At 38.2% G+C, this 11760-nt stretch overlaps 1 long non-coding RNA gene across 1 annotated transcript; it reads left to right on the plus strand.

Annotated features, from left to right (window-relative positions):
* The first annotated feature begins 4356 nt into the window (after positions 1–4356).
* LOC120047503 lies at positions 4357–10119 on the plus strand. The gene is made up of 3 exons (XR_005476890.1): positions 4357–4431; positions 7721–7759; positions 8155–10119. It is a non-coding gene; the product is annotated as an uncharacterized LOC120047503 (long non-coding RNA).
* Positions 10120–11760: the final 1641 nt, after the last annotated feature.

Below are 11760 nucleotides of genomic sequence, written 5' to 3' on the forward strand. Positions count from 1 at the left end.
TGAAATATCCTTTATATATTTTTTAACACTTGTTTATTTTACTATGTCAATATGTATTTGTTGTCTATGTTTTGGCGTCAAACTGGCGGCAGTTGTGAAAAAAGATAATAGTCGGATGATTTGGGGAGGTAATTGAAACAATGCAATTGATTAGATGCTTTTTCATTAATTAGGTTATTTTCTTTTGAACCAATTGTTCTTTCTATTAGAAACTGGTTTAGCTCAGCTACAGCATGGTGCTCTGTTCTACATGGCACTTCTGCATAGCTGTCTTGCTGGACTGTTGGTCTCTTCTGATTCAGGTGTTGTGCTGTTAGCATGGGGGGTAGTGGGGTGAGGGGGTTCTGTCCACTCTGCAAGGGGCCCGATGGTGCAGGGTGGTGTTGGACACTCTGGATGGGGCCCGATGGTGTAGACAAAAGATTAAAGTGCTTTTGAACAGGCAGTAGGTGCCAGGCGCACCGGTTTGAGTGTGTCAAGAACTGCAACGCTGCTGGGGTTTATACGCTCAACATTTTCCCGTGTATCAAGAATGGTCCACCACCCAAAAAACATCCAGCCAACTTGACACAACTGTGGGAAGCATTGGAGTCAACATGGGCCAGTATCCCTGTGGAATGCTTATGACACCTTGTAGAGTCCATGCAGCATCAAGTTGTTCCTCATTACACATCAATTGTTTTTCACATCTTCGACATAGGAATCATTGCAAAACCTCTCGCATGATTGCTTATACACAATTTTAGGTCCAGTCTTTGGAACTTCGTTTTTTCTAGATATGCCTATTATATTATGATCAATACATCCAATGGGTGTGGATACTGCTTTAGAGCCCTGACAAATTTAGGGTGTTCTGAGACCAAAAGGGGGTGCAACTCCATATCAGGAAGATGTTCCTAATGTTTTGTAAACTCAGTGTCAGTATACATAGACACACAGGCTTTATTCAAGGTTAGTGGAAGGTCATTAGTAAAATCAGAAAACAATAATGGCCCAAGCCGTCTGCCCTGCGGTACACCACACTCAACCAAATGTGCATTAAAGAGGCTTCCATGAAAGAAAACCTTCTGTGTTCTATTAGATAGGTAACTCTCAATCCATGATAAGGCAGAGGATGCAAATCCATAACACCCAAGTTTTTCAGCAATAAGTTATGATCAATGATATCAAAAACTGCACTAAAATCTAACATAACAGCTCCCACAATCTTCTTACTATCAATTTCTTTCAGCCAATCATTAGTCATTTGTGTCAGTGCCAAGCATGTTGAGTGCCCTTCTCTATAAGCATGCTGAAAGTCTGTTGTTAATTTGTTTTCTGTAAAATAACCAACCAGCTCTCACAGTCTCACATCAGAATTAGACATTCATCCATGTTTCCCAAACGTCAAATTTCAAAGTTGTTTAAGGTTAAGTTTAGGTATTTTTTTTAAGTTAGGGTTAAGTTTAGGCATTTTAACTCTGAAATCTTAAGGTTAGGCATTAACTCCGAATGGTTAAGGTAAGGGTTAAGGTCTCAAAAACAATTTTCTATCGCTGGATTCAAACTTGCAACCTTTGGAATCACAGGCAGAGGCTTACGCCCATCTGCCATCCCCGTCCACAATGCGCTAGAAAAAACTAAACCTACTTGACGGTAACAGCGCTCACTGTTGCCCCTAGTGGTCGGTTTCCATGTCATCTCCTGAAGTCCTCAGACACGGATGGATGTCGAATACTGACTTGTATCATGGGTGACCTGGCTAAAAATAACTTTGTATTTGATCAAACACAATTTGTTTCTAAAGTTTGTAAAGCACTGGTAAGAGGCTGATTGGTCAGCTGTTTGAACCAATAAGAGTACTCTGCTATTCTTGGCCAGCGGAAAGACCTTTCCCTCCCTCCAGGCCTGAGCCACACACCATCTTCTAGGTTTAAATTGAAGATGTGGCAAACAGTTGAAATGTATTCCGCTACCAACCTCAGCAACTTACCATCCATGTTGTCGGTACCAGGTGGCTTGTCCTTATTCATAGATAGCAAAAAAAAGAATCACCTCTTTCACACCCAATTTGCGGAACTCAAAACTACAGTACTTGTCTTTCATTATTTGGTCAGTTATGCTTGAATTTGAAGGCTCAGCGTTTGTTGTTTGCATGTCAAGCCTACGTTTGCTAATCTTGTCAATAAAAAAGTTATTCAAGTAATTGGCAATATAATATTTTATTATGAACAAACCATCTGCCTCAATAAAGGATAGAACTGAGTTCGCTTTTTTACCTAGAATTTCATTTAAAATACTCCAGAGCTTTTTACTATCCTTCTTTATATAATTGATCTTTGTTCCATAGTATAGTTTCTTCTTCTTTTTGTTTAGTTTAGATACGTGATTTCTCAATTTGCTGTAGTTTGCCAGTCTGCTGTGTTTGCTATTCCCTTTGCCTCATCCCTCTCAGCCATACAGTTTTTCAATTCATCATTTATCCATGGGAATTTGGCAGTTATAACAGTCAGTTTCTTGATGGGTGCATGCCTATCAGTAACCGGAAGAAGCAGTTTCATAAATGCTTCAAGTGCAGCATCAGGTTGTTCCTCATTACACATCGAATATTTTTCACATCTTCGACATAGGAATCATCGCAAAACCTCTTGCATGATCGCTTATACACAATTTTAGGTCCAGTCTTCGGAACTTAGTTTTTTCTAGATATGCCTATTATATTATGATCAATACATCCAATGGGTGTGGATACTGCTTTCGAGTAGATTTCTGCCACATTAGTAAAGATGTGATCAATGCTCGTGGATGATTTAGTTCCTGTTCTATTTGTAAATACGCTGGTAGGTTGACTGATAACCTAACCCAGATTGCAGGCATTGGTTACAGCTTGAAACTTATTTTGAGTGGACAGCTTGATGACAACCAACCAAAATATACTTCTCTGTTAATATCACATACATTATTGAGCATTTCACACGTATAGTCCAAAATACTGACTGTTAGCACTCGGTGGTCTATAGCATCTTCCCACAAGAATAGATTTTAAGTGAGGCAGATGAACCTGTAGACATATTACTTCTACATCATCTGACTTGAGATCCTCTCTCAGCCTAACAGGAATATGACTCTGGACATACATACAAACACCTCCTCCATTTGCATTTCTATCTTTCCAATATATTCTATAACCATGTATAGCTACTACTGCATCGTCTAAGTAATTATCTAAGTGTGTTTCAGAGATGGACAGAATATGTATGTTTTCTGATGTTAGTAAGTTATCAATTTTATGAACCTTGTTTCTCAGGCTACATATGTTAATATGGCAATTTCTTTGTCCTTTTCTGGGTTGCTATTTTTAGTGATATTCTGAGAGGCTGATCCGAGGTAGACATGTCAGAGTAGTGTTGGGTTAGGTACTCTGAAAATATAGTTTATCAAGCCACCAACTACTTCACACTGGAAGAAGTTGAGCTACAGTAAGGGAAATATAGTTGGTTAGCTGAAGTTACTTTGAAAAAGTAGTTCACTACATTAAATCTACCTCGTGAAAAATTATCATATCTAAATCTGAAATGTCATATAATACAAATGTTGTGGGGTTTTTGCGAGAAAAGCCTATATTTTTGGTTGAAAATATAGTGTTGTCACGATCGTCAACGGGACTGAGAGAGGACCAAGGCGCAGCGCGTGGAAAGTACATCTTCTTTTATTTTAAAGAAGGAAAAAACAAAACAACAAACAGAACACCGTGACGCTATACAAACATCAGTGCTGACACAAAACACTTCGACATAGACAATTCCCCACAAACAGCTAAAGCCTATGGTTGCCTTAAATATGGCTCCCAATCAGAGACAACAATAACCAGCTGTCTCTAATTGAGACCCAATTCAGGCAACCATAGACTTTCCTAGATACCTACACTCAACCATAGACACAGCTAGACTACTATACTAAACATAAACCCAACTACTCTAATAAACCCCCTAAACCTTACAACCACCCTAGACACTACAAAAAACACATACATTCCCCATGTCACACCCTGACCTAACTAAAATAATAAAGAAAACAAAGAATACTAAGGCCAGGGCGTGACAAGTGTTTAGTTCCAGTAGTTCCCTTCACCATTGCAGGCAAAAAAAATTATTGACTACTTAAAAGACTACAAAGATTATAATTTAGTTCAACTTCAACCAAGGTACTGCAACATGTCGTTGAATTACTAGTTGAATTGTATTTAGTGGAACTACTCCCCAACACTGCATGTCTGACCCCCCCCCTCTCTCTCTCTCTCTCTCTCTCTCTCTCTCTCTCTCTCTCTCTCTCTCTCTCTCTCTCTCTCTCTCTCTCTCTCTACAGGGTGACCGGGGGACGGTGGGGAAGAGAGGTCTGAAGGGCGGTAAGGGGGAGCAGGGTCCTCCTGGACTGGACCAGCCCTGTCCTGTGGTATGTCACACTCAACCGTGACCTTTCATCCATGAGCCTATGGACATTTAGCTCCTTTGACCCAGACTTGATAAAATATGCAACAACTTTATGTAATTACAATTGTAGATACTTTACTATTTACTTTTTTCATTTCCATCTCTATTTCTATGATTTCTTACTACAGTGCCTCCAGAAAGTATTCACACCCCTTGACCTTTTTCCACATTTTGTTGTGTTACAGCCTGAATTTAAAAAGCATTATTAAATAGCGATTTTTTCCCCCCACTGGCCTACAGTACACACAATACCCCAAAATGTCAAAGTGGAACGTTACGTTTTTTGACATTTTTACAAATGACTCAAAAATGAAAAGCTGAAATGTCAACCCCTTTGTTATGGCAAGCCTAAATAAGTTCAGGGGTAAACATGTGCTAAACAAATCACACTCAAGTCACACTCTGTGTGCAATAATAGTGTTTAACATGATTTTTGAACGACTACCTCATCTCTGAACCCAACACATACAATTATCTGTAAGGTCCGTCAGTCGAGCAGTGAATTTCAAACACAGATTCAAACACAAAACCAGGGAGGTTTTCCAATGACTCACAAAAAAAGGAACCTATTGCTAGATGGGTAAAGAAAGAAATTAATTACACTTTGGATGGTGTATCAATACACCCAGTCACTACAAAGACACAGCTGTCCTTCTTTACTCAGTTGTCGTAGAGAGGAAGGAACCGCTCAGGGATTTCAACATAGGCCAATGAAACAGTTACAGAGTTTAATGGCTGTGAGAAAACTGAGGATGGATCAACAACATTGTAGTTACTCCACAATACTAACCTAATTGGCCGAGTGAAAAGAAGGAAGCAAATCCAATACAACACATTACTGAGTACCACTCTCCATGTTTTCAAGCATAGTGGTTGCTGCATCATGTTATGGGTATGCTTGAAATTGTTAAGGACTGGGGAGTTTTTAGGATAAAAAATAAATGGAATGGAGCTAAGAACAGGCAAAATCCTAGAGGATTGGCGAACAGTTGCAATGTAGTCCGCTACTCGTGTGTTTTCCACCAGACACTGGGAGATCATTTCAACTTTCAGCAGGACAATAACCTAAAACACAAGGCCAAATCTACGCTGGAGTTTTCTTACAAGGAAGACGGTGAATGTTCCTGAGTGGCTCGAGTTACAGTTTTGAATTAAAACTACTTGAAAATCTATCGCAAAACCTGAAAATGGTTGTCTAGAAATGATCAACAACCGATTTGAATGAGCTTGAAGAATTTTGAAAAGATTAATGGGCAAATGTTGCGCAATCCAGAGGTAGAAAGCTCTTACAGACTTACCCAGAAATACTCACAGATGTACTCACTGCCAAAGGTGCTTCCACAAAGTATTGACTCATGGTTGTGAATACTTGTGAAAATTAGATATTTATGTATTACATTTTTATTTTTTTTGCAGAAATGTATAAAAATATGTTTTCACTTTGTCATTATCGTGTAGTGTGTGTATATATATTTTTAATCCATTTTGAATTCAGGCTGTAATACAACAAAATGTGGAATAAGTCAAGGGGTATGACTACTTTCTGAAGGCACTGTATATGCTATTCTGTGTCTATGGGGGTAATGTACGTTCAGAGTGTGTGTAACACTAGGTTGGCTCTTGCTGACAGGGTTCTAGTGGGACTAAAGGACTTTCTGACGAGGAGGTACAGTCCGCTCCTCCCCCTCTTCCTCCTTCTGGCCTCGAGGCCTCCTGTCCTTTGGTACAGTATCTCTACCTGTTTCCACCTTTCCACCTCTTTCCTGCATTGTGTGTCTGCCTTTTTCCCTTTTCTATCACATGCACTATTTCCCTTAGTCCGCTGTCCTATTCCATTGTGTGTTTGCTATCTGAATTCTGTATTATTTTTTTTTACATCAGTAGGCAGGATGGTCACAGGAATCCATAGATCAGTATAATTCCAGCTCCATATTGTTGTTTTTCTTATAAAGATTGTGCTGAGTTGTGTTGTTGTCTTGGTGTGGTTGTTGGTTGTTAATGTGCTGACTTGCATGTGGGATGGTATTGTGCTTTTAGAAGCTAAAAAAACAATGTATGCTGATGATTGCACACTCTACACATCAGCACCTACAGCCAGTGAGCTCACTGAGACTCTTGGCAAGGGGTTACAGTCAGTGTTCGAATGGGTAACGACCAATAAAACGGGTCTTAAATACATCTAAAAACCAAAAGCATTGTATTTGGTTCAAAGCATTCTCTTAGACCTAAACCTCAACTGGAGCGGTCCATAAAGGGTGTGACCGTTGAAAGAAGTTGAAAAAGTTGAACTTCAAGGAGTAACATTGGATAGCCAGCTATCATGGTCAAGACATATTGACAAAGTTGTTGCGAAGATGGGGTGAGGTATGTCTGTTTTTTTACACAAACACCACCTGTACTAGTTGTTGAGGCTCTGATTTCTCCCATCTTGATTACTGTCCAGTAATATGGTCAAGTGCAGCAAGGAAAGACCTAGCGAAGTTGCAGCTGCCTCAAAATAAAGCAGCATGCCTCGGCCTTAACTGCACACATAGATCTAACAATAACAACATGCATGATAGTCTTCCATGGCTGACGGTTGAGGAGAAATGGACTACCTTTCTTCTAGTCTTTTTAAGAGACATGTGTGTGTTGAAAATGCCGAACTACTTGTATAACCTATTTGCATACACCTCAAACAGACATACATACCTCACCAGACACACCACTATGGGTTTCTTCACTGTACCCAAACCGTAAACAGATTTAATGTGTCACTCAGTTATCTATAGCCATGTCATCTTGGAATGCTCTGCCATAAGAGGCAAAAAGCAAGTTTAGCTTTAAAGAACAGATTAAAAAAATACTGTATCACAGCAGCTCTCCTCTTTCTAAATATCTAATTTAACTGTATATATGAATATGTACAGTACGAACCGTGTGTAAATAGTATTTTTGTTGTTTCTTGGTGTCTTTCCACGATATAACTCTTATTTCATTATATGTGTTATTATTATTATTATTATTTGCTCCTATGCTGTATATATACCGTGTATATACAGTGTATATTGAATTTAATGTCCTTGGCTATAACTGTTCTGTACTTTGTCATGTTATTTGTATGTTTTATGTGGACCCCAGGAAGAGTAGCTGCTGCATGTGCAGTAGCTAATGGGGATCCTAATAAACTCAACTAAAATGTAGTGTTTTCCCCCTACATTACGTGAAACTGCCCCACTGACCACCCCTCTCTCTTGTTCTCTTATTCCCAGGGACAGGATGGACTGCCCATACCAGGATGTTGGCACAAGGTGAGTGGGGGTAGATTCTAACACCCAGGGTTGCTTAATACCTGCCTGAGTTATGTAGTACATTCATTCAAAACCACATGCAATGTGATGAGGGTACATTCTCTATCAAACCAGAGCTTCAAGATAATAAACAATGAACAACAATGAACAACGCAATGTTCATTGCCCAACTTAGATTATTTTTACTGTGCCAATAAGCATGTATTAAACCCAATATATAAATGTTATTGGGGTGTGAGTATGATTATAATATGTATGTTATATAATCATCATCTTATGAGTGTGATTATAAGATGACGAATGAAGCATGTATTATAGAGCTGTAGTGATTTGCTAACATTAGTGTTGTTCTTGACCTGTGACCCCCACTAATCCCTACTCTCCTTCTCTTGCAGTGATGACTAACATCAAGCATGGCCACTGTACATATTGATATGGTATATATTGCAACTGAATACTACATCGCATTTATGTTCTTTTTTGCCTTTTTATGGAAACGTTTTATATAATATATAGAGATTTTTTTGTTTGTTATTTTGAGTCAACAATATTAACCAGACCGCATATATCGATCGATACAGATATTTTTTGTAAACATAGACTCTGGATATAAAGTAAAATGGAGTCAATGAGACACAGACATCTTTGAGAAACATCAAGACAGAGAAATAAAGCAGCAAACAGACTCCCAACCTAACGGACATACAGACACATGCTGGAAAGTGGATGGATAGGGAGAGTGGTCTTACTAATGGAGTCTCGTCTGCCATATTGCTGCCTGGTCATTAATTTTGCATGGGAGTGTGTGCTCGCGCAGCCCTGCTCAACCCCACGGATGGACAGACCTCCTGGTGTGGTAAATGGAGGAGTGTTGGTCAGTGCTCTTCTCCTCTCTCTGTTTTTTAAAGGAGGAGAAGGAGGAGGAGAGGAGGAGACAGAAGCTCAAACGCAAGCGTCTCGCTCTCTCTCTACCCAGAGGGCCTGGAGGACAGAGGACAGACAGTCATGGGAGCAAAGAGGACAGACAACCTCTATTGAGAGAGTCATGAAACAGTTCCGTGCAATTCAGTTCATTGAAGAATACTGAGATCCTGCATTATGGAAAAATACCACTAGAGGGCGACACAGAACACTTCATTTACACTTTCACCTGAAGAGGAATCTCACCCATTGGCTGTTGTAGTTTTTTACCACACTCACAGTTGGTTCTGGGCTATAGAGGCAAGGATTTACCTATGATTACACAATAATAATAATAATAATAATATATGATGTCTGTGGATTCACCCGACGGATATGATGAAAGTGTTTTTATGATATGGAATATGACAATTTAATTTGTTGCTCTTCTTTACTTTAGTGTTTCCATTTAATAAAGTGCATGATCAACAAGTCACATCATTATATATAGTAGCTTCCCCCATACCAGCACACAAAGGCAATAAGTTACTGAGGTATTTACTTTGCAAAGAACAATCTCTAACAGTCTTTCCATGTAAAATGCCACAAGGCATTGTTTCTTTATGCAGATGTTTCTTTTTTGTGAGTGGGTGACACTACTGGGAGTGATGACAAGTGTGATGTTTTATTTGATTTTATCTAGTTCAGTTACCTTTGCATTCCTGTGCATGGACGTGTTTGTATAATATACAGATGCATACTAAGTTCATTGTGTTCAATTCAAAGTCAGAACTGAAGGAGCCATTTGCAGTATTAACAAATATGGAGTAATCCATCAATGAAGTTGAATATGAAGTTCATTTGAATATTAAGTCACTTTGTGATTTGTATTTGGCATTCATCAGATGCCAATGAGAAATATCACATCAGTATTTTCTGACAGCGTTGACAGTACAGTGTTGAAGACGTATATTTAAGTATTATCACTTAACCTTAGCTAAAGAGACATTTAGATGAAATACTGTTTTCTCAACAACAGTATGAATTCTTGCTGCTGACTTAAAATTGTATTGTTTGTTTTTCTTAACCAACGAGTTTAGTCATATAAGACAAGAGTTCACAGACTGAAGTACAATAATGTACCCAAAGTCATTGATTTAATAATAGTTTTACTCATTGATCCACATTGACACACCATGACAAAAAGGTCATCATTGACGGTTGGTTTAACTATACCTACTTGTTTTTTTTTTTTATACATTATCACATCATGAATGACATTTTTTCATTTTTTCTGATTTACATGTTTCTTTTCTGACTTTATGGATTGTCTTTTGGAGATGTATCTTCTTGGTGCTCGATCACTCTTTCTGACTTTATGAATTCTCTTTTGGAAATCTATCTACTTGGTGCTCGATCACTCTGCGTTTCTGTTTTTCTCAAGTCTTCCTGTATGGTCCACACACACACACACACACACACACACACACACACACACACACACACACACACACACACACACACACACACACACACACACACAGACACACACACACACACACACACACACACACACACACACACACACATACACACACACACACCTCAATTTCAATGTCAAGAGCACACGGCAGATAAAAGTAACTTGTCTTGTGGGTTTCACTATAGCACATTTATGCTATAAGATAAGATAATAAACAACTAGTTCATTATATTGTACTTTATTAATGTACCATTTTCAGTATTTTAATTCACAAAGTGTTATATTTGAAACTGGGATGTAGTGCACAATCATATTTGTTGTTTCCTTCAACCCTCTCATTTAAAGGCCCAGTGCAGTCACTGTGAAAGTGTGAACACATTTTATCAGTGTTATTTCCTAATAGTTCCTGATTGAAAATACAATCTACACAGGACCTTTCTATTTAGCAGGTTTTCATGGGCGGGAGGTTGGTAAATTGGTTAATAGACCAATACAAAGTAGACTTTAAACCTCTCCCCATTTTAATTAAAATCTATTACAGTAAGGTAATTAATTGTTACCAAGAAATGATTTGATATTGATTAAAAAAACATCTGCATTGGGCCTTTGATGTTGGATATATGCAGCAATGTGTGTGGTACACTACCTTAACAAACTGGTGTTTCTCTGCAATATTACAGGTTTATTTCTTTGGCAGATATCCTCAGTTTCTCATTTAATTAAGGAATAATTGCCATCCATTGGTGACACAATGTCTCAGTACAGTTTAGCGTGTTTTATAACAAAAATATTACAGTATTAGGTCGATTTTATGAGTTTGTTTATTTGGTTGTGTATTTGGTTGTAAAATAATTAAGCTATTTTTGTAACTGCTATCTTTATCTTTGTATTATGTCAAATCTGGTCAACTCAACATGTAGACTGAAATAAACTCCATTAAATATACTGTTACCTTCTTGAACCTCTTCCGGTCATTTGTTCTTAACAATCCTCACTCATATTTCAAAAATTGTAGGAAAAATAAAGTTATATAATTAGGAGGAAAATGTATTTTGCATTAGGAATAGTAGGCCTACTGCATTATTCAGAGCAAAGGACCATAGTGTATTCTGACAGCAATCATTAGGCCAGGGGTTACAATCTTGTTCTGCTTGCAAACCCAAATTGACCATAGAAAAATATAGGGGATCCCACGTGAAATGTTTTCTTGCCTTTTTGTTTAATAAGATTTAAGACTTTCTCAAGGGACACCATTTCAATATAAGGGACCCCAAGTTTGAGAACCTCTGCATTATGCCTACTAATATTTCCAGAATGCATTGGAATAAAATACCTTCTGTGGCCTATTTCATGGCACACCTTTACAGCACTTACATTTATGTAACTGTAATACAATTTTGGGATACATTTTTGGGGATTACCACCATCCATAACATGATTGCTACAATTATAACTTTGCAAATGTCTCTTTAATCTTTCTAAGAATATTATTCTGTTTGACATGGAAGAAGAGTAAAATCCAGGTAAAAATAATAATAAAACACACGGGCATGAAAGGGTTAAAACTGTCTTCCCAGTGTACTCCGCGCGCGATCGACCCCTCAAAGGTTCTGCATCC

The sequence above is a fragment of the Salvelinus namaycush genome, chromosome 5 (genome assembly GCF_016432855.1).
Source record: "Salvelinus namaycush isolate Seneca chromosome 5, SaNama_1.0, whole genome shotgun sequence".
Lineage (NCBI taxonomy): Eukaryota > Metazoa > Chordata > Actinopteri > Salmoniformes > Salmonidae > Salvelinus > Salvelinus namaycush.